The following is a 24,937-nucleotide window of genomic DNA, read 5'->3' on the forward strand; positions in this document are numbered from 1 at the left end:
GGCTGAGGGAGTGAGATGACAAAAACATTAAATCTGTGACTTTGAGAGTAAATGAGAACCGAATGGCTTTAAGGGGGGGGAAATTGACTTCCACCACCCCCTCCAATCACACAAATAAGATGGACTTACTTCAGAAAATTTGGAAAATGGCTCCATAGTCACTTTCTTGACTGTTGTACTCCCCCTTGAAGTTGTTAGAACAGATACCATTTGGGGAGTGTTGAACTTTTTAAACAGCATACTTGAAACGGTAGACATCTTTTGTTTGAAATGACAAGGAAAATTGATAATAGAGAAGTGAGGGACTGGTACATGAAGTGTGTGTTAGAAATAGACTGTAAAAGTGGCCCTCATAGGCCGGGCGCAGTAGCTCAAGCCTGTAATCCCAGCACTTTGGGAGGCCGAGGCGGGTGGATCACGAGGTGAGGAGATCGAGACCATCCTAGCTAACACGGTGAAACCCCATCTCTACTGAAAAATTTAAAAAAAAAATAAACAAAAAAACACGTGACCCTCTTAGCTCAAAATTGGTCAATTCCTATAAATTGACACACAGTCTGTTCCTTTATTCTGTAACGGAAAAGCTTCCTTATGTGCTAAAAGGGATCAGAGATGTGCTGATTTCATGAACAACCCTTACATCATTTCATTGTCCTCTCAAACTATTTGGAAGGCTGGTTATTGAGAAGTTCTGTGACTTTGTCCTAATTTGGAAGATTTAGGGGGAAGTAATAGGCCTGGAACTTTGTATGAAGTTTGAGGGACACATCATCGTAATCTTTTCATTTGTATAATACTTTACAGTGGGCTTTGTCATTCTCTTGTTCCACACTGCAGTGTATGAGATGGATTGATTGAGTGTTGGCATCATCTTTATTTAAAAGGGGAAGAAATTGAGACTAAGATAGATTAGTTACTGTAAAAGGTGGAACTTGAACCCAAATAATTCTTTATACCTTGTCGTGTAGTCTTACTTTTCTTATGCCTTGCTGAGGAAGGCATCAAGTGATGGATTGGTTGGGTAAATGCCGTATTATTCTTTTCTGCAAAGACACTAAGCCAGTTCTTTCACCACTGGTCGAATTTCTTAATGTTTTGTCCCTGCCTTTCCTCTGACCATTTCTTACCTGTTTTCTATGGGATGACATTTCCATTTATTCCCTCCAGCACGGAAGACTTGCTGGTTAACTAAATTAGGGATGGAAATGCTACTTAGAAGAGTAATTTGGCATGATTGGCTTCTGTGGACTGTACACTGAGTGGTGATAAACCTCATTTTTTCCATCTGAGATATACTTTGGAACAAAAAGTGATACTGATGTTTGTTGATACTGCTGACATAGTTTACTGCTGTTTTCCTTTATGTGACGTGGTGCTGGGTTTATGCTATCTGAGTAGGTCATTGCTCCCAAGCAAATGAAAAGTAGCAAACTGAAACAAATGCCATATTTGGAACTTTAGGTGGACTGGAAGGAATGTCAGGGGTTTTAGAACAGATTGAAGGAAAGATTTCTTGGTTTTGTTTTTGTTTTTGCCATTATTTTGCTTTCTGTTTTATGCTGGATACCACCTTCTCTGTTCCCTTCCCTTTCATTCTTTTTCTTTTTCTTTTTTGGTCTTTTCTCCTTTCTTCCTTTCACTTTTGCTTTCCTTCTGTCCTTTGCATCCCTCTCTCTGCCACCTGTCCCCTTGCCTCAGCCTTTTTAGACTGGCTGTCAGCAGGAGCTGCCATTGCTAATGGGAGTGTACCAGATGCCTCAGCGGTATTGAGGGCAGAAAAAGGGTAAAGAACATGGTTGGGTAGAATTTTTTCTCATTTTTCTGATCAAGTGTTAGCTGTTAAAACATGGCTGTTAGAATGGCTCCCACAGCTTGGCAGTATGCACCCACCAAAGCTATCTTCCTGTGGAATGAGCACAGTTGGAGAGTGAGATTGGACTCCAGATTCTTTATACCTTGTCCTGTAGTCTTACTTTTCTTATGCCTTGCTGAGGAAGGCATCAAGTGATGGATTCATTGGGTAAATGCCATATTATTCTTTTCTGCAAAGACACTAAGCTAGTTCTTTCACCACTGGTCGAATTTCTTAATGTTTTGTCCCTGCCTTTCCTCTGACCATTTCTTACCTGTTTTCTATGGAATGACATTTCCCCATCAGGGGCCCGGAAGCTCTGTGGAAGCCTAGCCTTGCTGTCTATCAGAGGTGGGCCTCTTCCTTGTTTCTCCACTGCCCTACATACTCTCATTACTTGTGTTTTCTGCATTTGCAAACCCCAAATAAATGGAATCTAGTTTTATTTGTCTAGCCAGTTTGCTCATGTTCTGCTCTTGTAATATGTACCCTGAAGTGCATTTCCTTACTTTGGCCATTGCCTGAAGCCTCTGCTAATTTTCTACCTTTGTTTTTTAGTGTCTGACTCAGCTTGGTATTGAGGGCCTGTAAGAGTTTTCTGTTACAGTACTGTGATAGTGCGAAATATGTAATTGGTCTTGGACCCTGTTTCCTCCAGCCTGCTGGGAAGAGAGAGGATCTGAAGGTTAAGTTGATCACCAGTGGCCAGTGGTTTACTCAGGCATGCCTACATAAGGAAGCTTCCATAAAAACCCAAAAGGAAGTCTTCTGTGTTGATTGTCATTGTGTGGTGAGAGCAGAGTAGACACAGTTTGAATTGGTTTTTCCTCACAAGTACTTAGTAAGCCAAGGTTTGAGGTGAGAGTTGCAACTTATTTATTATTAGATGATTGATTATACATTAAAGCCAAATCTAAGTAGGGGGAGAACGGGGAAGAAACTGACCAAGGAAAAGAATACATTTGGTTGCATTTCTTGTGTTTCGGAAATGAAGTTGTAAATTAATCTACCTCCCAACCTCATATATGCTTTTCACTATTTGTTAACTATTCATTCTACTTTCTTTTTTGAGGATGGGGCAGTGTTATGGGATGGGGTTTATTTTGGAGCAACAAACGCATTGCAGAGCCTTTCAGGCATCTAGGCTTTTCCTTGGGGGTTAGGAAGGGGAAGGAGCCACTGATCTCATCTCTGTCTTTGTATTAACTTTCTAGCTCAGGTTGGGTTTAATTTCCTACTCCATTCCTCTCCTGCCCTGAACACCTTTGGCAACCAGAGAAAAGCCTTTTGGTCAGTGATTGTAGAGTGTGGCGCTCAGACCAGCAGCATCAGCATCACCTGGGAACTTTTAAGAAATGTGATTCTCAGGCTCCCCGCAGACCTATTGAATCCAAATCTCTGAGGGTGCGACCCAGAGTCTGTGTTTTAGCAAGTACTCCAGCTTGAGATGTACTGAATTAAGTGATAACAGAAGTCTACTGTAGGTAAACCTGCTTTTCTAGGTGTCTCTGCCAACTTTTAAACTCAGTCCACCTGTGGACTAATACTGAATTTTCACTAAACAAACTGTAAACAAAGCAGACTGCAAAGCAGTGTATTTATCTTTTAAGTGTTTGAGTCCATAAAGAATTTATAACCACCTTTGTTTTTATCTTTGCTTCATGAAGGACATAGTGTTCAATATAATATGTGTTTAAAACATATATATTTAAAAACTTATGACTTATAATTTGTCAGTTATAATTGTTTTCATCATAGAGGTATTGAATCTGATATTAAGGCTGTAGCTCAAAATATACTACCTAAAAAGTAGTCAGAGCCCAGAGGAGAATAAAGAAGAGAGGGAGACATGGGAAAGGGAAGTGGGAGGATTAATAATCCCATTTTAGTTAATCATCATTATCCTCTCTGATTGCTGTGAGCGGATGTGCTGTTGCTTCTGCAAATGTTAATAATTCATGGATGGACTATGCCAAAAGGAGGCCTTAAATCTGGTCTCTCAGCAGATTAAATACACCGTCTGCCATCAGTAGGAGCCAGGAGAGATGAAAGATGGACTTGTTTTTATTCATTAACCTGATTTCTCTGCCTTTTTCCCAGCTCCTCTCATTCTCATTTTGTTCACCTTTTCATTTGCTTCTCTCTGTATGCCCCCCACCCCCACCATTAAATGTGTGCTAGGGATCTTGGGTCTACTGTTAATGACATTAGATTTTACTTTTCCTTAGCTGCTAGTAACAACAGATGCCATGAGAGAAAGCAGAGAAGCAGAATAAGTATTTCTTTGGAAATGTCTAAATCAGTCTGCATATTTGAAAAATGTATTAAAATGTGCTGCCTGTGTTTTAGAAATCATTTGAAATGGCTTCTCTTGGCTTTGAAGAGAATCCTATTGTATAGATAGTTGAAAATATATGCAGTGCTCTTACTTTATGCTGGTGTGGTGGTATTTTCTCATTTCGCAGATGAAGAAACTGAGGCATGAGGTGGATGATTTGGTTGCCTAGAACCCAGTTCTTCTGACTCTAGCTTCAGTATGCTTTCCACTGGACTTGATCACTGCTTGATTTTAGAAATCATATGTGGGTAGTCCTATCAGTCACCAGATTAAGGTTTTTTTTGTTTTTTTTGGTTTTTTTTTTGAGACAGTCTCGCTCTGTTGCCCAGGCTGGAGTGCAGTGGTGCAATCTCTGCTCATTGCAACCTCCACCTCCCAGGGTCAAGTGATTCTCCCACCTCAACCTCCCGAGTAGCTGGGACTACAGGCACATGCCACCATGCCTGGCTAATTTTTTGTATTTTTGTTAGAGATGGGGTTTCACCATGTTGCCCAGGTTGGTCTCAAACTTCTGAGCTCAAGCGATCCACCTACTTTGGCCTCCTAAAGTGCAGAGATCACAGATGTGAGCCACCGCGCCCAGCCCGAATTAAGTTCTAGTAATGTGTAGGTAGCTTCATAGGAACACTTCACCAGATTAAATGCTAAATGATAGTTTGCCAAGAAACACTACAGTTGGAAAAGGCTGATGACCATCTGGAGTTATGTAGACATTTCTAGAACTTCTGAATAATAATACTCAGCAATTTATAGGTTAATCAGTCATGTTGAGCACTTATTCTGTGCATGATGCTGTGTTAAGCACTTTAAGTAGATATAATATAGTCCCCATTCTTACTACAGTTTCAGTGTTGTAGGTTTTCCTGAGGGAAACTGGCTACTTAAAATGCTCCAGTATCTTAAGGGTGTGAGATGGCAAAGTAGTAGAACTGGAAACTTTTTGGTCTCCTCAGTAGTTTGCTGGAGGACTTACTGTTAAGAAGCATGTCGATAAAACTGGGCCATTGTTTTTAAAACCATTTGCCCGTCCCTGCTGGAAGCCTGATGGAGAGAACAGTGTGGGGAAAGCGGATTTTAGAATCAGCCTGTTTTTCCCAGAAAAATGTTAGAATTGCAGATCCTTGTGCACCTATTTTGAGATAAGGAGGGCACAGGTATGGCGATGAAAGCCCAACCCAGTATTTTATAGGGCCCCATAGACAAGGCCACCCCTCCCTTGCCATGGTTGTCTATCCTGACCTGAAGTAGGGGTAAAGAAAGGCAGGGGCCCCCTCACCTCTTGCACCATTTATGTAGGACCAGTAACCCACAGGTCATCACCATAGTTGCTGTTTCAAATTCATTTTACTGTCATTTCTTATCATTTTTACTCTGGTTATTTTATATATATATTTTTTTTTTCTTAAAGTTTATATCCTTGAATATACTTTTATTTGTTGGTGCCAGATTTTTTTTTTATTGCTTTGAGGAATGCTATTTTCAATTTTATAATAGGGATTGATGAAAAAATAGAATTTTGCGTTTAAGTTTTCTTCATAGAAAACTTTGAGAAAGCTACATTCTATTTATGTCAGTGTGTAAAATTATAACCTGATAATGAAAGAAATACAGTTTTTTTCCCCCTTGTTTAAATCGTTGAGGGTTGGATAATTTTAATAAACCTTTTCTTTCTGTCGAGGAGTCTTTTATTTTGTATTTTTCTTACCAGTATCTGGCCATATCACTGTTTTCCAGATAGTAGCACAAATAATAAATATGTGCAAAAACTATATAAAAATTAAGGTTTTAGTGTCTTTTCTTTAACATAATAGTAAAATTATGATGGACTCTGCTTTTAATAAGCAAATCCAAATCTGAATATCTAGATTTGTAAAAGAAACCTTGGGACAATGTTCAGCTTTAGTATTCCTTCAAATAACAGCTTCCCTGCTGAATTTAAAATAGAATTTGTTTAAAAGAATTCTATTTACAATCAACCTGGCAAGAAATACATCTGTTGTGAAAAGTACATTGGTAACAAGAATTAACAAGCTAGAAGCCGTTCTTGTGCAACCACCACCATCCCCCATGTAATGACTTAAAATTCCATGAAATCTGGGGCTCTAGCAGGCACCCATGCAGTTTTTCTCAGTACGTGTCCCATAGTGCTGTGCCAAGAGCTCTCTCTGTAAGGAAACAAGAAAGCCAGGTCTTGGGCCCAAAGCTAGGACCTGGGCCAGAACCTGAGTTTGAGTCTCTTTGTGCCTGAAATTTTGTGGCTATGAATCCAGTTAACATATATCTTATTATTTCATTTATTTTTTACTGTGGTAGAACTTCTTCACATATTCTGCAAGTTCTTGCTGAAAGTCTCATTTGTTCCCTCTGTCTAAATACCAAGGCTTAATAGATGCTGAGAGAGAGAGTGAGCGTGTGTGTGTGTGCGCGCACGTGTGTGTGTGTGTGTGTGACAGAAACAGAGACAGACTGATAGGAAAAGAGCCTTTCCCATTTTGATTTTTAGAAATCTGGAAGGCTGCTTAAAACTGTAGTGAATTGCCCTGGAGAAATATTGAGGACTATACTTCCTCTTCCCATTTTAGCCTCTTCCCATTAGTAATTGCTTTTATTGGGGAACTACTTCTTGAAAACACATTTAAAATGGAAATCTTACTTCTGAAATTTCTTTCACCGAGGTGCATTTCGTATCTGGCCCACTTATAAACCCTGCTCTCACCCTTTTGGTTTATAGTCATATCAAAGTCAGAACCACCACTCTGGGGCAGCAGGAACTTATTAGCTGGGAAAGCTTACTTTTCCCTGTTGTTTCTTAACTCCTGGGCAGTCTAGTTTGGGTATCAGCAAGAGAGAATGAACTGTAATTTGTTTTAGTGCTAAATAAGGCTGTGCAGAAATCTTCTCTTTTTTTTTATTGACTGCCTAAATCTGGTGTTCCTCACTTAAAATAATATTCAGGATGAAATGTCTGCAATAAATTAGCAGAATTGCTTCTTCATTCTCAGCTAATTAGTAAGGACAGATGAGCTGTGAATGCCATACCACTGACTTTGGGTCAGGCCGTCTCATTTTCCCCGAACTTCCGTGGCTCTAGTTGCATATAATGAGGAAGCCAACTTTGGGAATTGAATACTGTTGGTAATGATGCTTAGTCACAAAGAAGAGCTTAGTGCCTCGGCACATTGGCCAAGAACCGCCTTAGTATGTTACCACCTAAGGCTGGAATTATCTCAGGGAGCTGAAAAGATTTGAAAGAACAAGCAAAAGTAATACTTAGCTCCCCTTTAAGTATAACTGCCTGCATCTACCTGGGCAGGGCCTAGTAGACACTAATAAAAGTTAAGAAGTGGTTTTGTTCAGTGCCCGTTAAGGACAGCACTATGGAGATAATTCGAATAAATACAAATTCTGGATGCTGCCCTCTGGAAGTTTGTCTTCTACCTATAGAGCCAACACCGACATTCCTGCAAGATCAAACTGTCCAAGCTGTGAAAAGTGATGGACAGACTGAATGAGAGCGACACAGGATTCTAAATGCCATGGGAATTCAGAGGCGTGGAAGCGGTTAATAACGAGTGAATTCTGGGGTAGTTGGGAAAGACTCCCTGGAACAGATGGGCCTTGAAAAATGAAATGGGTTTAGCTTGCAGGAAGTGAAAGAAGAGTAATAACCTGACCAAAGTCAGGGAGGTAAGAAATGGAAGTTATGTGCTAAGAAGTAAAATCTGTCAGGGAAGGGCAGTCAGACATGGAAGGAGTGACTGCCAGGCAGTGGAGTGTAGGCGGTAGGTGTCGAAAGTTTCGAAGCAGGTAAATATTGAGCAGAAAGGAGGGAGGGCATGGCAGTACTTATGGAAGTTGGTTTGGCCAGTGGAAGGATAGCTGCTAGATGACATTCAGAGGCAATTGTAGTAATACAGCTTTGAGGTGACAACAGCCAGGACCAATGTGGTAGCTGAGAAAACAGAGGAAAAAGATGTGTGAGGGACATTTGGGATAAAACATCTGCCACACGTGGTGCCTGATGGGCTTAAGAAGGATGTTCAGAAATTATGTGAGGTTTGGGGCAAGGAGAAGGATGGGTGCTTTTTGTTGAGGCTAAGGAATTGGAAGATTAACTAGATTGAGAGTTGAGATTTCATTTCCGTTTCTGATGTTCTGGTAAGCTATCACTGTGGAAATGCTCCTGAAGCATTTGGAGATGGGGTAAGAAAATTTCTCAGAAAACAGCTCCATACAGAATTTTCAAGAGCCACAGGCCTAGAGAGAAGAATTGTGGCAGTAGAAATGAATGTGTAATAGGAGAAATGTTTAGCAGGAGGCAAAGGGCCAAGGTCTCAGTGAGGAGAAGAAGCCAGGAGGAGGTTGGTAGTGGTGGGGTGGAAAGGGAGCAGGGACCCAGCTCTCCCAGCTATATCTCAGAAAGCTGGGAGTTTGCTCATAGAGGGAGTCATCACTCAGCCTCACCTGGCTTCCTTCTTTACTCTTAAAAGCACTTACCCACCAGTACTATTGATCTTCCCAGCAGCCTGGAGAACCTGGCAGAAGACAGAGCAGAGCCCACCAAGTATCTGTAAAAGTTTTTCTGGGTAAAGTTCTATATATGGTCACTGTACTGTAGAGCTCTACAGTTGTTCACTTGAATATTATTTTACCTGGCAATTATTATAGTTCCACTTGAACCACAAAAGTTCAATAGCTCCCTTTTCTAGACTGTAATCTCTACATTTGTTTAAGTGAGCCCACTTTAATCCCTTATATTAATGAATGCTGGACCCGTTAGTTTTTAACCCTTTTCTTTTTGCTTTAGTTTTTGGTGTCTAGGGTTATGTAAAGCCAAAATACAAAATTAAACAATGGACTACCAAATTTAGGAATAGATCACTTTATGTTCAGTTAGTGACGAATAAGTAGAGAAGCACCTCCTTTGTAAGGTGGCTTCTTTGTAGCATTTTTGTTGTGACCTCCTTACCTATTCAGGCATCTGGGGTCTGAAGGCAGGATAGTTAACACTTCTGCTCAGAGGTCCTTTCCAGCCAGCATATCTTGCAACTCCAAGCCAGCCACTCATCTAGTTTCCTTAGGATACTCGTAGTTGGAGGAAGAAGGGGCTGAGCTGATTTAGAATTTATTCTAGCATAAAGAAATACCCTCTTAATTTATTTGTTGGCAATACTAAAGAGGAAAAATGTCTTAACAGTGACTTGGTGAAGTTTTTTTCAGTAAATAAAGAGGGTTTTCTTACTCCCCTGTAGTGAACCTCAGATGTATCCCTTGGGAACAGGTTTTACATCCGTGAAATAGTTTGACTTTAACCACACTTGGGTCTTCGGGTTCTTTTCATCCCCAGGCAGAGACTCCTATTGCTATATATCCACCATGCTCCAGTACAGTATTTATTTGATCAGAAACAAAAGAGTTTGCTTCTTGTACTGGTTCAGAGAGGTCCCCCAGGATTGTCTTTTGTTCAGTAATTGGAGCATAAGCTGAGCCTGGTTAATTTCAAAGCTACCCTCAACACACACGTTTCTCCCTCCCTCCTTGTGCAGTTTTCTCAGCTGTTAGTGGTACCTTGTATTGGGTCTGGAACAAAAAAAGCTTGATTGTTGAATGTTAGCTACAACTACTGTGACATCTGCTATGGCACCACATAGCACTGTTGGTGCAGTTAATTTTAAGTTAGGGTAAGAAAACTAGAAAGCTCTTCAGCTTTACAGTGCTTGTTAACACATGCACCTCCAAATTATGCATTTGGTGTTATCACAATGAATAAAACAAAGGAAATCATGAGTTGATTTTTATGCTTGTAACATAAGTTCTTTCATTGTTATTCACTGTTCAGACACCAGTGTGTTCCTATGTTCATTCTTTTTAGTTTAGTTGGGGTTTTTTGTTTGTTTTTGTAAGGCAGAAATGTCTGAAACATCTCAACTCTGGGTATTTATTTAATTGGCAAAAGTTCTGATGTAAGAAGTAAGTTAATTATATTTATTCTTTTAAAGGAGCAATGTAAGTTGGTTTTGCTTCTTAAAATACAAAAATGATGATGGTAGGTGAGTAAGAACCGTCAGTAGTCAAATTCTGTATGCTAAATAGCCAAGTTAATATTTATATAAAAATACATCATGAAATTGGCAAATATTATGTGTCTTTCAGATTCTGCAGTATAGATGTTGGTTTTGCAACCAACAGATTGCAATCTTAGGGTTTGTGGTTTTTGTTTTTGAGGAGAGAATGGTTCTATTTTCCTTTTGCAGTCTGCACCATGATGATGGCCCATCACCTGACCAGCCTGACTTTAATCATCTGGTGCCTTGGTCTTAGCGTGGCTCTATCTTTGCTTTTTCACAAGCTTTCCTGTAATTGTACAGTTGTTTGCCGCACTGAATTTCCTTTTTTGACAGTGAAAATCATGATAATATTTTAATGTAGTCTTCAATTTTCAGGTTATATGTTAAAACGTGGAGGAAAAAAATCCCTTCCTGAGGAGCACTTTTAAAAATCATTGCAGTAGAATGGGAATATTCATTACTTACACATCATATATTTTCCCCTAAATGTTGTGCAAAGAAGTGACAGTTGAGCTGAGCATATGTTAATAAAAGGTCTGCATTTTCCTGTGTCAGTGACAGTTTCATTGGCTGTATATTCCTGAAATGCAAATAACCTCTGTTCTTTTCAAAGCTATAATTAATCTGAATAGTTATTTAAACAGTATCAAAATCTTTTAACTACTAAGAGGCCAAACATTTAAGATGGCGAATTTACTGTTCTGCTTGAAGGACAGTACAATTGACAAGGGCACAATGATCCGAGATGCTTCTGTATGTTGTATCTACACATACTGTAGACTAAAATGGCAGAATCTGTCTGCTGCTGTATAAAATCTTTTAACTACCATTTATTTTAGCATCATGGCATGTGCAAATTCCTGCTGCTCAGTTAAGGGACCAGCTTCACAACTGGTGTTACAATCTGTGGCCACAGCACTGCATCACAATGCAGCAAATGCATTTTCCACATTAACCAAACATGACAGCTGAAGCAATTATTAACCATGCAAGATGTCGGAAGTCATCAAAGATTCACATCAGAGTAATTGCAGTGGTTTGGGTTGGGGAAAAAAAGTATCATAGCATTCCTTGCCTACATGTTGTCTCTCCCCCTCTTAAATCTTAACTTGGTACAGTCCGTTAACAATAAAATACCCTTCTGTAACCTATAAACTGTTACTCCCATCAGTTTGTGCTTTCAAACTGATGGCTGACTTCTCTGAATTTGTGTAGCGCACAACGAATGGTGATGCTGTGCTCCGGGGGCTGCAGTGCACCCTTTTTAAAGGGACCCTGCAATCTCATTGTTTAATTTGACTCTTTAGTGCTTCAGTCACATCAGCACTTGCAGAGGGGTTGTTCTTTTCCTTTTTCTTCTTTCTCTCTTTTTCTCTTCTCTCTGTCCTTCTCCCCACCCCCATCCCTCAATTCAGGCAGTTTGGGGTGGGAAAAACTTGAGCACTGGTTCCGACAGAGCTCATCTCATGTAAGAAGGTATGGAAGAGCTGCAGTGATCGACAGCATCGACCGTTCTGTAACTCCTTAAATTTAAGAGCTGCAGGTAGGATTGGCCGTGTTTTGTAAAGAAATTAAGACAAATGCACCCTGGTAAATAGAGTGGCAGCATGTTGTTGCAGTGCCTCTGAAAGACAAGGTCTTGGTTTGTTGAAAATTTGAGATAAATTTGGAAGCAGTTAACTCATTTGATAGAAGAAGTACTTGATTCTTCTGAGAATTGTTCAGATTTGTATCTTGCCATTCTAGTATTTTTCTTTTAAAAATGTATTGGGTGGGGCAGAATTTGCTTAAATATTTAAATAGTTGGTTATTGGGATTTTTGTGAACTTCTTCTTTAAGTAGCAAGTAGTGTGGTCTTTAGGATTTTTAAAGGAGATACATGTGAAGTGCAAAATTCTTGTATGAGGTGGAATATGAAAATAGAATTTATTTTATTTGCTAAAACCAGATCCTTCTTTGGGATTGCAGGTGAGAGTGAATGCGTGTGTGTGTTTGTTTGTGTGTGTGGTGTGTCTGTGTGTAGGATTCTTTAGGAATTCAGTCCTTTATATTTGGTGATTAGGGAAAAAGTACTATTAGAGATTTTTTTGAACTATCTCACAGGAAATGTTTTAGCATAAGGCTTGAAATGAGAAGAACTAAACAGTAACACCAAAGAGGAGGATTCCTAAGTATTTACTAAATATTGGCAATTTAAATTGAGATGGTTCTTTTTTATTTCTTAAATTCAGCCTCAAAAGAGATCATAGGAGTCCTTTAAGTATATTTCAAATTTTTGGCTAGAGAATATAATTTGTGTAAGTGAAATGAAAACTTCCTAAGTCATGTAAGCATTATCTGGAGGGTGATAGAATTATAAATGTTGCCTGCAATACTTTTAATACCTTAATATCAAAGATACAATACATTTAATTCGGCATTAAAAAGCAGCTTGTTTGTTGTCTTCTCTTAAAAGCAACAACAAAATATGATGATGCATATGGCTTTTTATCCTAAGGAATGTATTTGTATTGTGGGACCTGTGGGGTCTGGACCTCTTTCTGAAGCATGTACTTGGAAATTGTTCACCCTAGTTGAGGGGTTTATTTCCCTTTGGAGGTGTGGGGACTTTCTTTACTCTTAACAATAGGAAGACTTGAGGAGCTGTCAATTGGGGAATACAGGAGAGCTGCTCAGCAGAGGGAGAGGAACTGTGAGAATTCGGCTCCTCTTGACATTGGAGTTCTGGATTTACCCATGACTAAGATTCCTTTGAAACTCTGACCCAGTGCAGCATTGCAAAGAATCGATTTCTGAGATGAGACAATGAGATGTGGTTTGCATTTTGTAAAGATGGAGGAAACCTCTAACACTGACCCTGTATGGGAGATGACTCAATTATCCACGCCTTGGTACAGTTGCAAATTATTTTCCTTTGTCTGAAGTGGGTGGATGCCAGCGCCTTCATCAGAGCTGCTTAATTTAATGTATGGAAAATGTCTCAGCCACCATTTTTAACAATTAGCTGTATCATGGTCGAGGTGAGCTGTATTCTGAAGGCAGCTGCAAGGCCATTTCATTTACATTAGGTTCCATGGCACAGGAGCTTTGTTACTGTAAAACTAAGAAAATGAATTTGCACATTGTATAGAGGAGTTCTTTAGGAAGGTGGAGAATATTCCCAGAAAGAAAATGGAATTCTTTTGTCTACAGTAAGTATTTCTTGTACTCATATAACGGGGAGAGGTTGAAAATTTGCTTTTGGTTGAATATGCAAAATAGACTTTTAAATGAACGCTGCAAATATGAAAAGTGTAACGCAGAGGTTCTGCATTACACTGGATTTTTTTTTAATGTATTTCTCAAAAACCAGGTGTGATATATATACTTAAAAATAGGTTTTGTGAGTGATTTTAGCACATGATTTTAATTATTCATCAGTAATTTAAGTTAATGAGAAGTATGAATTTATCACTAGTCATGAATGGAAATGACACTTGAGAGGAAAAAGAAATCTGAATATAGTAAATTTAAAAGAGTTCAGGTTTCTTTTCACTGTCTTTTAAAAGCAGTCTGTTTTCCATTCCTGAAAAGAATTGCTGGATTTTAATTTTAGTGTCTTATTTTTGCTCTTGTTTTTAATGAAAATGCTTCCGGGTTAATGACCTATAATAGCTGATTAAAATACACAAGAAACAAATGTTTTGACAAAACAAGATTTTTGTTTTCAAAGATCAATAGATTGAGGCTTTCACTCTCACTCATGGGGATAATTTTTAGTGCCTTCTGCTTAATTAATAGTTGTGACTTCAAAGCTGCTTGTGTAAAACTCCTGTTTGTAATTGTAAGCTTATAAATCTTGATTCTTAAAATTAATTGGATTTGACCCGGCTTATTTCTTTGTTCCTTTATACTGTTACTAAGAGGAAACAAGTGGATTTTAACTTTGATTTGTGTTTCTTTTAAAGGCTGAAGAATTTTTATCTTTTAAACCCTGAAGAATTTATAGTGCATGTATTTTATAGTAAACTTTACCATGAAGAATTTGCTCAACATGCTTTATTAGCTGTTTCAGGAGTTGAAGCTTCACAGAACTGGGTATCTGAAAATCCTTTTAACTTGATATCAAATTTATAAAGCCAGCTGTTCTTCTAGCTCTTGTTGCACTAGCTCCTGTTTATCCTACTCACTGAGTGCTGTCTTCTCTAATTAATAGATGTTGGAAACTAGGGAGACAATGATTTTCTTCACATCAGCCTTTTCATTGACATAGGAAGGTTCGGTTGTTGTAAGCCCAGGTTAGAATCCTACAAGATCCATAAATCTGTGGCGCAAATATTAACTTACGGAATAAGAGCCTAGATCTCAGATTTCTTTTTCCTCTCAAGTGTCATTTCCATTTATGACTAGTGATAAATTCATACTTCTCATTAACTTAAATTACTGATGAATAATTAAAATCATGTGCTAAAATCACTCACAAAACCTATTTTTAATTATGGGGACAGCATTTAACATGTTTAAATATATGGTAGAATGCAAAGGGATTCTTTTCCCTTGGTTTTTATGAGGCTTGCACCTTAAAATGAAAGAGTTTTAGGTCAGCAAATTAGAACTCCATTTTAACTGCAGATTTGTTTGGTTGGATGACATGGGGGGTATCACAAAGCCTCCCTTTGAAATTTTTGCAGTAAAACTTGGTTGAAGATCCTGGTCTTTTTTCCTTTTTTTGGCTTTATAATAAGGCTAGGTATTAAGTACCCTGGGGGAGGTAGGAGAGACCCAGTTTCTTCCTATTTTCTTTGCCTCCACCATGGTCTACTCAAGTTTGGCTGCTCGGAAGAGCCTCTCCTTTCTGGTACTTGTAGGGGATTCCTGAACCTCTTCAATCTGGAAACTCTTCAGTTTTCTCATGAAATTTTAGCCTGGCTGATAGTGAATAGTCAGGGATTGGTTCTTTTTGCAACAAAAAATGTATTTGTATCAAACCTTTTACTGCTCTGGCAGTACCATAATGTGGATAAGCAAGCATGTCAGCCAGCTCGCTAGGAAACATTCCGTGGTACTAAGATGGCAGAGAGGAAGGAGTAAAATGGCGTCACCAGGAACACTGTGATAAGGGGTGGACCGCACGAATTATTTTCTTTAAATTAAGTTCGAAGACACCTTTAGGAGCACTGCCTTGCCTATTTACAGCCACTTTTTATTGTTAGAAGATAAAAATTTTGAGATTTTCGAAGTAAAGATTTAATTAGCACTATATGTAGATGGCTTCAAATGTTCCTTCTAAGAAATTGATGGCAAGTATGGTTAAAATAGAATTTAAAGTACTTTGTGTTAATACTTCTGAAATGCCTTGCCTTATGCTTTCTTTTTCTTTTTTAGTATAAAAATTTACTCCTTCCAACATAGGGTGAATTTTTAGAAAACAAAGGACAGTGTGCTTCTTTATGGTGAGGTGAAGTAGCATTCCTACGAAACTATGTTATTTGTCTCTGGTTTTCATTCTAGCTCTTTGTGGGTTTTAGTTATTTTATATATGAAATATATATTTTGGCCACCTTCAAAAACAAAGCTTATTTTCTTTCTTTTGTGGTTCAAGGTATGGATTATTTTGCATGTGAACAATAGTCATAGTGGTAATGACAGTGTTGATTTCTCACCTGTTGCCACCTCTCATGAAGTTGGAGTTCTGTTGCTGGCCTTAGGGTTTAGTGCAATCAGCTCATGTTATAGTTAAGTAAAGGAAGGCTTAACTGCAGTTAAATAACTTTCTCAAGGTCATACATCTGGAAAGCAGTCGATTTTGCCCTAAATCTGGACCACCTGACTCCTAATCTGTGCTGCGCTGTGTTTCTGTCTGCATCTGACTCCATGTCTGTCTCTGCCAGCTTGCTGGTGACTGATTGATCTAATGGATTGAGCTTTCAGCAAAGTCTGTCTTGTCTTTGCCTTAGCAACCTAACTCACAGAGATGTTCCTTTTCAGCTGTGCCAGAAATTACTTACAGAGCTGTGCTTGGAGTCTTGCTGGGCCTGTGTTGAAGATGCTAAGCATTTATAAACAAACATTTAAAAATAAACTCTATCTTGCAAGTTGAGCTTTTGGGTCCATTGTGTTGGCTCGGCATGAACGGTGAAGTCCCCTGGGATGGGCAGAGTTGTTACATTCATGTGCTGTAAGCTAGGATGGAGCCAGGCATTCTGACATGTCCTTTTAGTGGGTCACAACCTTTTTAACTCTAGGTTTGAGGGGTCCTGCAGGGCAGAGTCTCCCCTTCTCCTCCCAGTAAGGATGAGCTAGGTGAAAGGTTTTAGCTCGCTGTCAGTTTCAGGCAATTTGTATTTGAATAATGGTCTTACCATCTCTCTTTCTGTTGCCTGTATTTGCCACTCCAGCTAAGCAGTGTTTCCAGTTTTCCATACCTGTGGTGACAATGGTGAGTGTTGCATTCTGCAGTATTCCTCAGCTCTGACAGGGTAAAGTCACAATGTTTCCAAACTTAATTAAGGTTTTAGAGAGTGTGAAATCACCAATACTGTTAACAAAGGAATACCTTGACGAATTCCATTTAAGAGAACGGGAAATTACAAAAGGGAAGGTCTGTTTGTTTTAGTAGTCTCCAAACAAATCCATTTTTGAAGAAAGAATGTTTGAATAAGAAGAAACTGCAGCAAAACCAGAGCTCCCTTTTCTGTAACAGATCTGTGATGATTGGTGCTCCAATCCCATCAGCATAAGCATTGCTGCATAGCAGGAGGAGCTGTGATTTTCGACTGCAGTGTAAATGACTGACACCGTATACCAGCAGGGAAATGTGAGACTTGGTTCCCAAACATTGTCCTGACTAACAGTGCTCCTTGTGCTTGCTAAGTAGAACTCGAGGCTTAATCCTGAGCACTGTAGAAACCAGCCTGGCAAAGCTGCTCAGCTCCTTCCTGACTGACTGCGAGACACACCCTCTGCTATCCTTTCCTGCTCGTGGCCCCCAAATCTTGCTTTTGTTTCTTTTTTCCAAAGGGAAAAAGACACTAGATATGACAAAGCTGGGGATCTGTGTGTGTGCTTTAAATAGTAAAGAATTGCTTTAGTGGGTTCTTGTAGGGTGGGTTTCGGGAGCTGTGGGAAGGAATGCTGGTCATGATAAAGGCCACTATTGATGCATTCCCATTTTATACTGCAGTGCGGTTTTAGCATCCAGAGTCCTTTGGAAGTGGATTAATGCATTTCCAAGGTGGAAATCAGTTCCCTGAAGACATATTGAAGCATTTTTTATCATCCCTGAATGTATCTTCCTTATCTTATCTTGCCCATCACCTTAGCGTGACTATGTGATTAATATTTTTTAGATCTATTTATACCTTGGGTGAGGAGAGGGCTCTGCTGCTGCTCTTTGAAGCCAGACATACTGTGACACACTGTTAATATTCCATTTGTGAAGCTAGATTGAACCATTTTCTCTTCCAAATCCTCTCTTTTCTTGTGTCTCCAAAGTTTAGCCCTAACCTTTTTGGAGTGATTGCGGGAGGGGGATAAAATGCTCAGAGTTATCCCTGCTTTCTCTCCTGGGGTTACCTCAGCAGTCTGACAGCAGTTGCCTGGCTGCTCTCCCTCCCCCACTGGACTTCTGTCGGTCCTGCTTCCCCTACCCTCCCAGGAGAGGAGAGAGAGGATGGCCAGCAGAGGCCCTTCCACCACAGCCTGGCACATCCTGCTGCATCACAGCCCTTCTCACTAGGACACGGGCTCTGGCCTGATTTTCTGGAGGTGGTAAAGTAGCAGTACAGAGCAGTCAATTCCTTTCCCTATGCCTCTTGTGACCTCCAAAGGAAAGTTGCTTCTACAACCCTAAAAGGGTAGCATAGGGCTTTGCTGGATTTTGGAGAAGAGGGAGGTTCTGCTGAGAAGCATTTTTTCCATTAGTGCCTGGGTGGCCATCATTTATCATTTTATTCATTTATATTATGCCCTTAACTTGTTTGCACTCCATACGGAGTCTCAGAGCCCTTCAGTAACTGAGCTGGAAGGACTGCTTCCTGGGATGACCAGAGAGAGAAGTGCAAATAACAGAAATGCCCCAGGGCCCCTGAAAAGGGCAGAACTGGCTTTGCAGTAGTAGCACGGAGATTTAAATGGCCATCATAGGAATGCCCTTAACCTTGGCCTTCCTCCCCAAGTGCAGCAACAGATGCACTAAGCAGCCCTAGCTTGATACTGTGGTGTAGGTATCAGAAGAGCCATCTAGTAGTTATGTGCCTACATTGTGTTGACAAGGGAGATGTGTCATGCATCTCTGGTCTCCTCAGTACCCCACCACAGGAATGGCATGTCCCCATTATTGCAGATGACTTTCCCTGTAGCTTTCACCTCTGGATCATGGTGAGTCCCACCTCTTAATTTATTTATTTTTTTTTTACCCGATGCTGAAATCTTTGAAGTTGGGTTTTTGTTGCATGATAATTTTTTTTTCTTTTTTGGGAGGTGGAGGGGTGGTAGTAGGTAGGGTCTGCAAAAGGCATTTGGATAGACTTACATTAGTGTCTCTAAGGCCTGTGGCTTTCCCAGAAGGCAAAGGTGCAAATGGAGTTATATCACAGCTGTAATGGCATGCCCCTGAAGGGACCAAGCATGCCAGCACACTTGGGCTAAAGTGTTGCCTGTAAAGCCCTTTGCTGGTCCAGAAGGAGGCATTGCCCAGTGCCATGTGTTGTCAGGTTTTGAATCACCTTATGCACATTCAATTCTCTTTAACCTGTGAGAACTTATAGACCATTCTGAAAACCAATTTAAATCATGGGGGCAAATAATTTGTTTTGCCTTAATGGACACAAATCCATCACATAATTGTGTGAACCTTTTTTTTAGCCCAATAGCAGAAACCATGTACAAAATGGGACCCAGCAGTCTGACAGTGACAGATGGCCTGGTGCCCACACAGTGCCATGTTATATCGCCAAGGTCTGCCACCTGTGGCTCCAGAGCTGCCTGCAGCAGTGATGGATCTGCTGAGCTGGCAAATGGTGGAACTCCACAGCCACTCTTACAGCGTCTGCTGCCACCTGCTGAATGAGAGCAGCTAGGCTTTTGCATAAATGCACAGCAAGAAATCATATAACAGCATTAAAAACATATTACAGTTGGCGAATGTCAGCTCTGCCTGCTTAGCACTGCTTTCTGCAGGGTTATTTTTGAAGTTATATATGCAATCTGTGAACAAACAATTTAAAGTATTAAAATTTTTGTAGAAAACAAGCAGTGGGGCCAGGTGCAGTGGCTCACACCTGTAATTCCTGCACTTTGGGAGGCCGAGGCAGGCAGATCACCTAAGGTCAGGAGTTCGAGACCAGCCTGGCCAACATGCTGAAAACCTGTCTCTACTAAAAATACAAAAAATTAGCTGGGCATGGTGGTGTGCGCCTGTAATCCCAGCTACTCAGGAGGCTGAGGCAGGAGAATTGCTTGAACCTGGGAGGCAGAGGTTGCAGTGAACCCAGATGGTGCCACTGCACTCCAGCCTGGGCAACAAGAGCAAAACTCCATCTCAAAACAAAACAAAACAAAACAAAAAAACAAGCAGTGGGACTTTAAATATCTGAGTTGGAGAATAGAGCCTGGACTTTTGCTATTCAGTCTGTATTCCTTGCAGAAGGAAATTCAGTTTCTCATGGGCCTTGTAAGCTGACGTTTTATGTATTCTTATTTTATTGCAGTAATAGTGTCTAATGAAATAACCAAACATGCTATAAACCCTTATAGAAGTTCACCCAAATCTTGAAACTGCTCAAATTAAAAAATTTCTCTGTTCATTTTCTGGGCTTTATCAGTAATGAACATCTCTTTGCACTTGAAAAAATCCTTGAGGCGCTCTCCGTGTAGGCACCACAAAAGGGAGCTAATGAAAAGCGAGTCCACACCGTCTGATAAGCCCAGAGGCTCTCCAGGTACTGGTAGGATTTCTGTTGTGCTCATCTGAAAACAGTATCTTATTTCATCCTTCCTCATTTTCTCCATAAGTAGTTTTTTATCTTTGTACTAATTTTATCCAAGAGAAGTTTTTAGAAGAGGTCATTCATTTGTTCAGAAATTGGCAAGAAGGTTTGGGAGAGGTTCAGGGAATATTTTACTTAGAATGAGCTGAAGCAAAGTAATGGTACAACTTACATTCCTGTCTTCTTAGAATGTGGGTACTTCTCCATTGCACTAACTAAAGTACTAACTTTAGTACCAACTGAATACTCAACAGTATTCCAATACTTATTGGACTTCTTGTTTTATCTTGGAGCAGATCCTTTATTGATTAATTTTTAACTGCTTTATTATATTTTCTTTCCTCCTTCATTGCTTTCTAGCTGTTGCTTGTGTCTTAGCAATGGTTTTTCAACAACAATGACCATTCCTGATGCCACTGCTCATTTTGTGTTGATGTTATTTTGATTTGGAATGTTGGCTGCAGATTTCCTATTAATTTGTATGTATTGTACATATTAAAATGAGACATGATTTTTGTAGCACCCGGCACCTAGTTTTGTGTCATACCAGGTACCTTCTGGTAAATGTTCAGCCTGCTGTAGATGCCTCACTTTTACATTTTGATATGGTGGATTGCTGGTTGGTCTGTTTAATGGAAAGAGACATGAGATAGTCTCTTGTGTTTTGAATGTCATGAAAACATGACTGTTGCCTTGTAAGCCCAAATTAGGCTCTTGTTTATTTATTTTAACAGGAAATTTGTATGTTCATCAATTCAGACTCTATGTAACTGTCCAACTGTCCAATCACTTATCTGCTATAGGTGGGAAGGACAGAACTGTGAAAGAACCAATGTGAGTACTTTTTTGCCATCTGACTTTCCTGGCTAAGGTGGACACTGAATGTTTTTTTTCACAAAGGCTCTTATTTATTGTAGTTTTCACTTTTGGGAACAAATAAGCCAAGAGAATTTGGCCATTTGGCAAAAACATCCTTTTGCTCGCTCCCTTTTTCTACAGTAGGAATTAGCTGCCATATGTATTCTGAAACCCAGAGTTTGCATGATAGGTAAAAATAAGGCAGTTTCATGCCTTTCTTGACCTGAGCCATTTAAGAGCCACTTTGGCTGCCAGGTCCTTGAGATGTGACTACACATTCCTTAGGAGAATCAAGTTAACCTCGATGTTACGTTCTGGGTTGTTCTTTGCTAGGATACATTGCAAGGCAGCGAAGCACTTTCTCTGTCAAAGATGGAACACACGACTGGAGATACTGCTTGGACAGATGTGTAGCATTTATTGTTCTACAACAATAATAGCACTGTTTTGGAACACTGTGGTGTTGACCTCTAAAGCAATGAGTTCAAGCTTTTAGACTGTGACTCATACACACATACAATTACATATATATAATTGAAACAAAAGTTTCACAAATCAATACCCATACCACATATCTCTGTTGCATTTATTTTATTTAAAAATGCTGATTGGGCCGGATGTGGCAAGAATGTATAATCCCTGCTACTCTGGAGACTTAGGTGGGAGGATCACTTGAGCACAGGAGTTTGAGGCTGCAGTGAGCTGTGATTGTGCCACTTGTCTCCAGCCTGGGCAACAGGGCGAGACCCCATCTCTTAAAAAACAAACAAACAAAAAAACAAAAAACTGGTTGATTTCATGACCCAGTTATGAGTTCTGATTCATATTTTGAAAACCACTGTTCTAAAGGAATGCCAAAAACTTGACATTTGTTGTTTCATTTCTTTCCTATGTAATGTATGGGGGGGGGGAGGAATAAATGTGCAAACATAAAATATCAGTTTATCTCACCTTGATTTGCTATGATGAGAGATAGCATGGAGCGTGGAAGAGGGAAAACAAGGGGTCACAAAATTTGGGTTCTGAGTCTGAACTTTGCTACGTATGAACTGGGTCATCTGGACATAGAACCCCACAGAGCTTTTAAGTTGGTAGAGGCTCAAGAAACCGTTTTGTACAGCTCACTCAACTTTTAAATCTCTATTAAGGATATACTTCAAAGTATGATCCAGTTAAGTAGTATTGAGAGATAGTAGCTTTGGGTTAAAAATGAGGGCTAGAACCAGATGTGTGTAACACACTTATACCTGGCACAAAGTGATCACCATTTAAGTGTTAGCTATTATTAGTATGCCATAAGCATTCTCTGAGCCTCAACTTTATTGTTTGTAAAGAGTAGCCTGATGATGAAAACAAATTTAAGGAAATTTTACTCTCCTCCTGGGTTCCATCCTTTTAGAGAGAGAAATTTTTTTTTATTTTTGCTGTTTAGAGGTTTACTCTTCCTTAAGTATCTCAGAAATAGTTGGTCTTGAGAGCCGGAACTATGTTTGAATGTTGCCTCTGCCTCTTCCTGGTCGGGAATTTTTGCTCAAGTTAGTTAAATGTGGAAATCTCAGCTTCTTACCTGTAAAATGGGGCAGGGGATGGGGGTAGGGGAGAGTGGGATGATCATGTCTGTTCTTTCATATTGTTAAAGGATTAGCAATAATGTCTTTGAATTGCCTAGAGCAGTGTCTGGCCCTTAATTGCTTCCTGAATGGTGGCTATTATGTGTTATAGAAAGCTGGAAACCAAAACACATTTGAGGAGCCAGTTAGGCAAGGGTCTGTTTCAGCACCCTGGCAGTGAGGAGCAGTACACAGATGGGGAAGTCAGGAGGAGTTAGTTTACCTAGCTGGCCTGCAGATGTTTTGGGAGGTGTTCTTTATTGAGCTGACCCACAGCAGAAGGATCAAATGGGGGACTGTGAGCAATTACAAGTACTTGTTGATGGGAATGAAGGGATAGTAGTGATGGGGAGCTCTGGGGGTCATCATTAGATGCTGGCATCTACCAGTGGGAGGTGAACTGTTGGGCCTTTTCTGTACCCACGGGGCATCTCAGTGGCAGGGAGCCAGTTCATCCTTCACATTCCAGCTCCCTTCTCCAGAGAACTCATTTTCCCATAAGCTATACGAGTACATCTCCTGGGTGAGGCATGAGAGGCGTATCACAGGAGAAGGAGTTTGGAGAGAAAGGAAACACATGGGTAGGAAAGGGAAGTCAGGAGATCTGTGGGGGACCTGGACTGAGGCAGGTATGGTTCTGCCCAGCTTTTTAGTTCTTTAATTCCAGTGGGCTGTTACTTTTCCTTGAGGTGTGGGTTATTTGAAAGAAACTCACTGCCACTAGATGGCACACAGATCCCAGCAGTATTCTGATGTATAAATTACTATTTTATACTTTGGGAGGCTGAGGCGGGCAGATCACGATGTCAGGAGTTCGCGACCAGCCTGACCAATATGGTGACACCCTGTCTCTACTAAAAATACAAAAATTAGCTGGGTGTGGTGGCGTGTGCCTGTAGTCCCAGCTACTCAGGAGGCTGAGGAGGCAGAAGAATTGCTTGAACCCGGGAGACGGAGGTGCAGTGAGCCGAGATCACGCCACTGCACTCTAGCCTGGGTGGCAGAGCGAGACTCCATCTCTAGATAGATAGATAGGTATGTAGGTAGGTAGGTAGGTAGATAGATAGATAGATAGATAGATAGATAGATAGATGTGTTATTATTTTTAAAAATATTTTGAAAAGACAGACCACGTGTGTTTTTTAAAATAAAATATGATGTATAACCTATTTAGCACTTCATTTTAGAAAGGAAGAAAGGATGAAAAATTAAAATTCAAAATCTATTTTGTGGGCTCAGTTTGTGCTTAGAGCCCAGTTTTTTAAGTATGTAATGGTTAATGGTCTTTGTTTATATGTGGGTGAGGTTTGACTCACACACACGCTTCATTTAATTTATTGAGAGTTCTAAAATGTAGCTTTACAGTAAATATTTTAAAGACCAGAGTAATCTATCCCAAAACAATAATGTCTTTTTTTTCTTCTGTTTCATTCTTACTTGAAATTTCGTCTCTCAGAAATTTGGGAATTGCATTTCTTGCAGAATATTATTTTGCTTTTCAACAAATGTGGTCATTGCTTTGCATTTGTGTTGTAAGTGTGTGTGTGATAGAGAGAGAGAGAGAGAGAGATGTGAACATGGGTGTCATTAAAAGAATGGGATAGGCTGGGTGCGGTGGCTCATGCCTGTAATCCCAGCACTTTGGGAGGCCGAGGCGGGCGGATCACGAGGTCAGGAGATCGAGACCATCCTGGCTAACACGGTGAAACCCTGTCTCTACTAAAAATACAAAAAATTAGCTGGGCGTGGTTACAGGCGCCTGTAGTCCCAGCTACTCGGGAGGCTGAGGCAGGAGAATGGCTTGAATCCGGGAGGCGGAGCTTGCAGTGAGCCGAGATCGTGCCATTGCCCTCCAGCCTGGGCGACAGAGCGAGACTCTGTCTCAAAAAAAAAAAAAAAAAAAGAATTGGATAGGCTGGTCATTATTGACTGGGAAGAACAGAAGAAGCCCAGAGAAGGAATATGACAGAACACCAGACTTAACCCAGGTCCCTCCCCTCCCCACAACCAAAAAGAAAATATTAGACCAGGCTTTGTGAGGCAGTGGTAATCCCCTCCCCCCTCCCCCACTACCCCCAAACGTAGCTTGTTTGGACAATCAGCAGCATAGCGGCAGCCACAAAAAGGTGCCACAGAGCAGAATCCATGCCTACTCATTGTTTGGGAGCATTAGTCATTGATAATAGTTTCATAGCTTTGTTTGTGAACCGTGACACTAAAGCCTTTAGCTTTAGCCACATTGG

The 24,937-nt window shown here is 40.2% G+C and overlaps 1 protein-coding gene across 4 annotated transcripts in view; it reads left to right on the forward strand.

The window, feature by feature from the left end:
• NUP93 (nucleoporin 93) overlaps window positions 1–24,937 on the forward strand; it is a 113,258-nt gene that overhangs the window by 38,458 nt on the left and 49,863 nt on the right. Inside the window, exon 1 of one of the 4 annotated variants that reach the window (XM_034940219.2) lies at window positions 11,448–11,801. The exons of 2 other annotated variants lie outside the window; for them this stretch is intronic. The gene's annotated coding sequence lies outside the window, so the exon portion shown is untranslated. Of the gene's footprint in view, window positions 1–11,447; window positions 11,802–13,277; window positions 13,450–24,937 lie in introns of those variants that run through there. One more of the 4 variants, XM_034940220.3, reaches the window with a different exon arrangement.

The sequence above is a fragment of the Pan paniscus genome, chromosome 18 (assembly GCF_029289425.2).
Source record: "Pan paniscus chromosome 18, NHGRI_mPanPan1-v2.0_pri, whole genome shotgun sequence".
Lineage (NCBI taxonomy): Eukaryota > Metazoa > Chordata > Mammalia > Primates > Hominidae > Pan > Pan paniscus.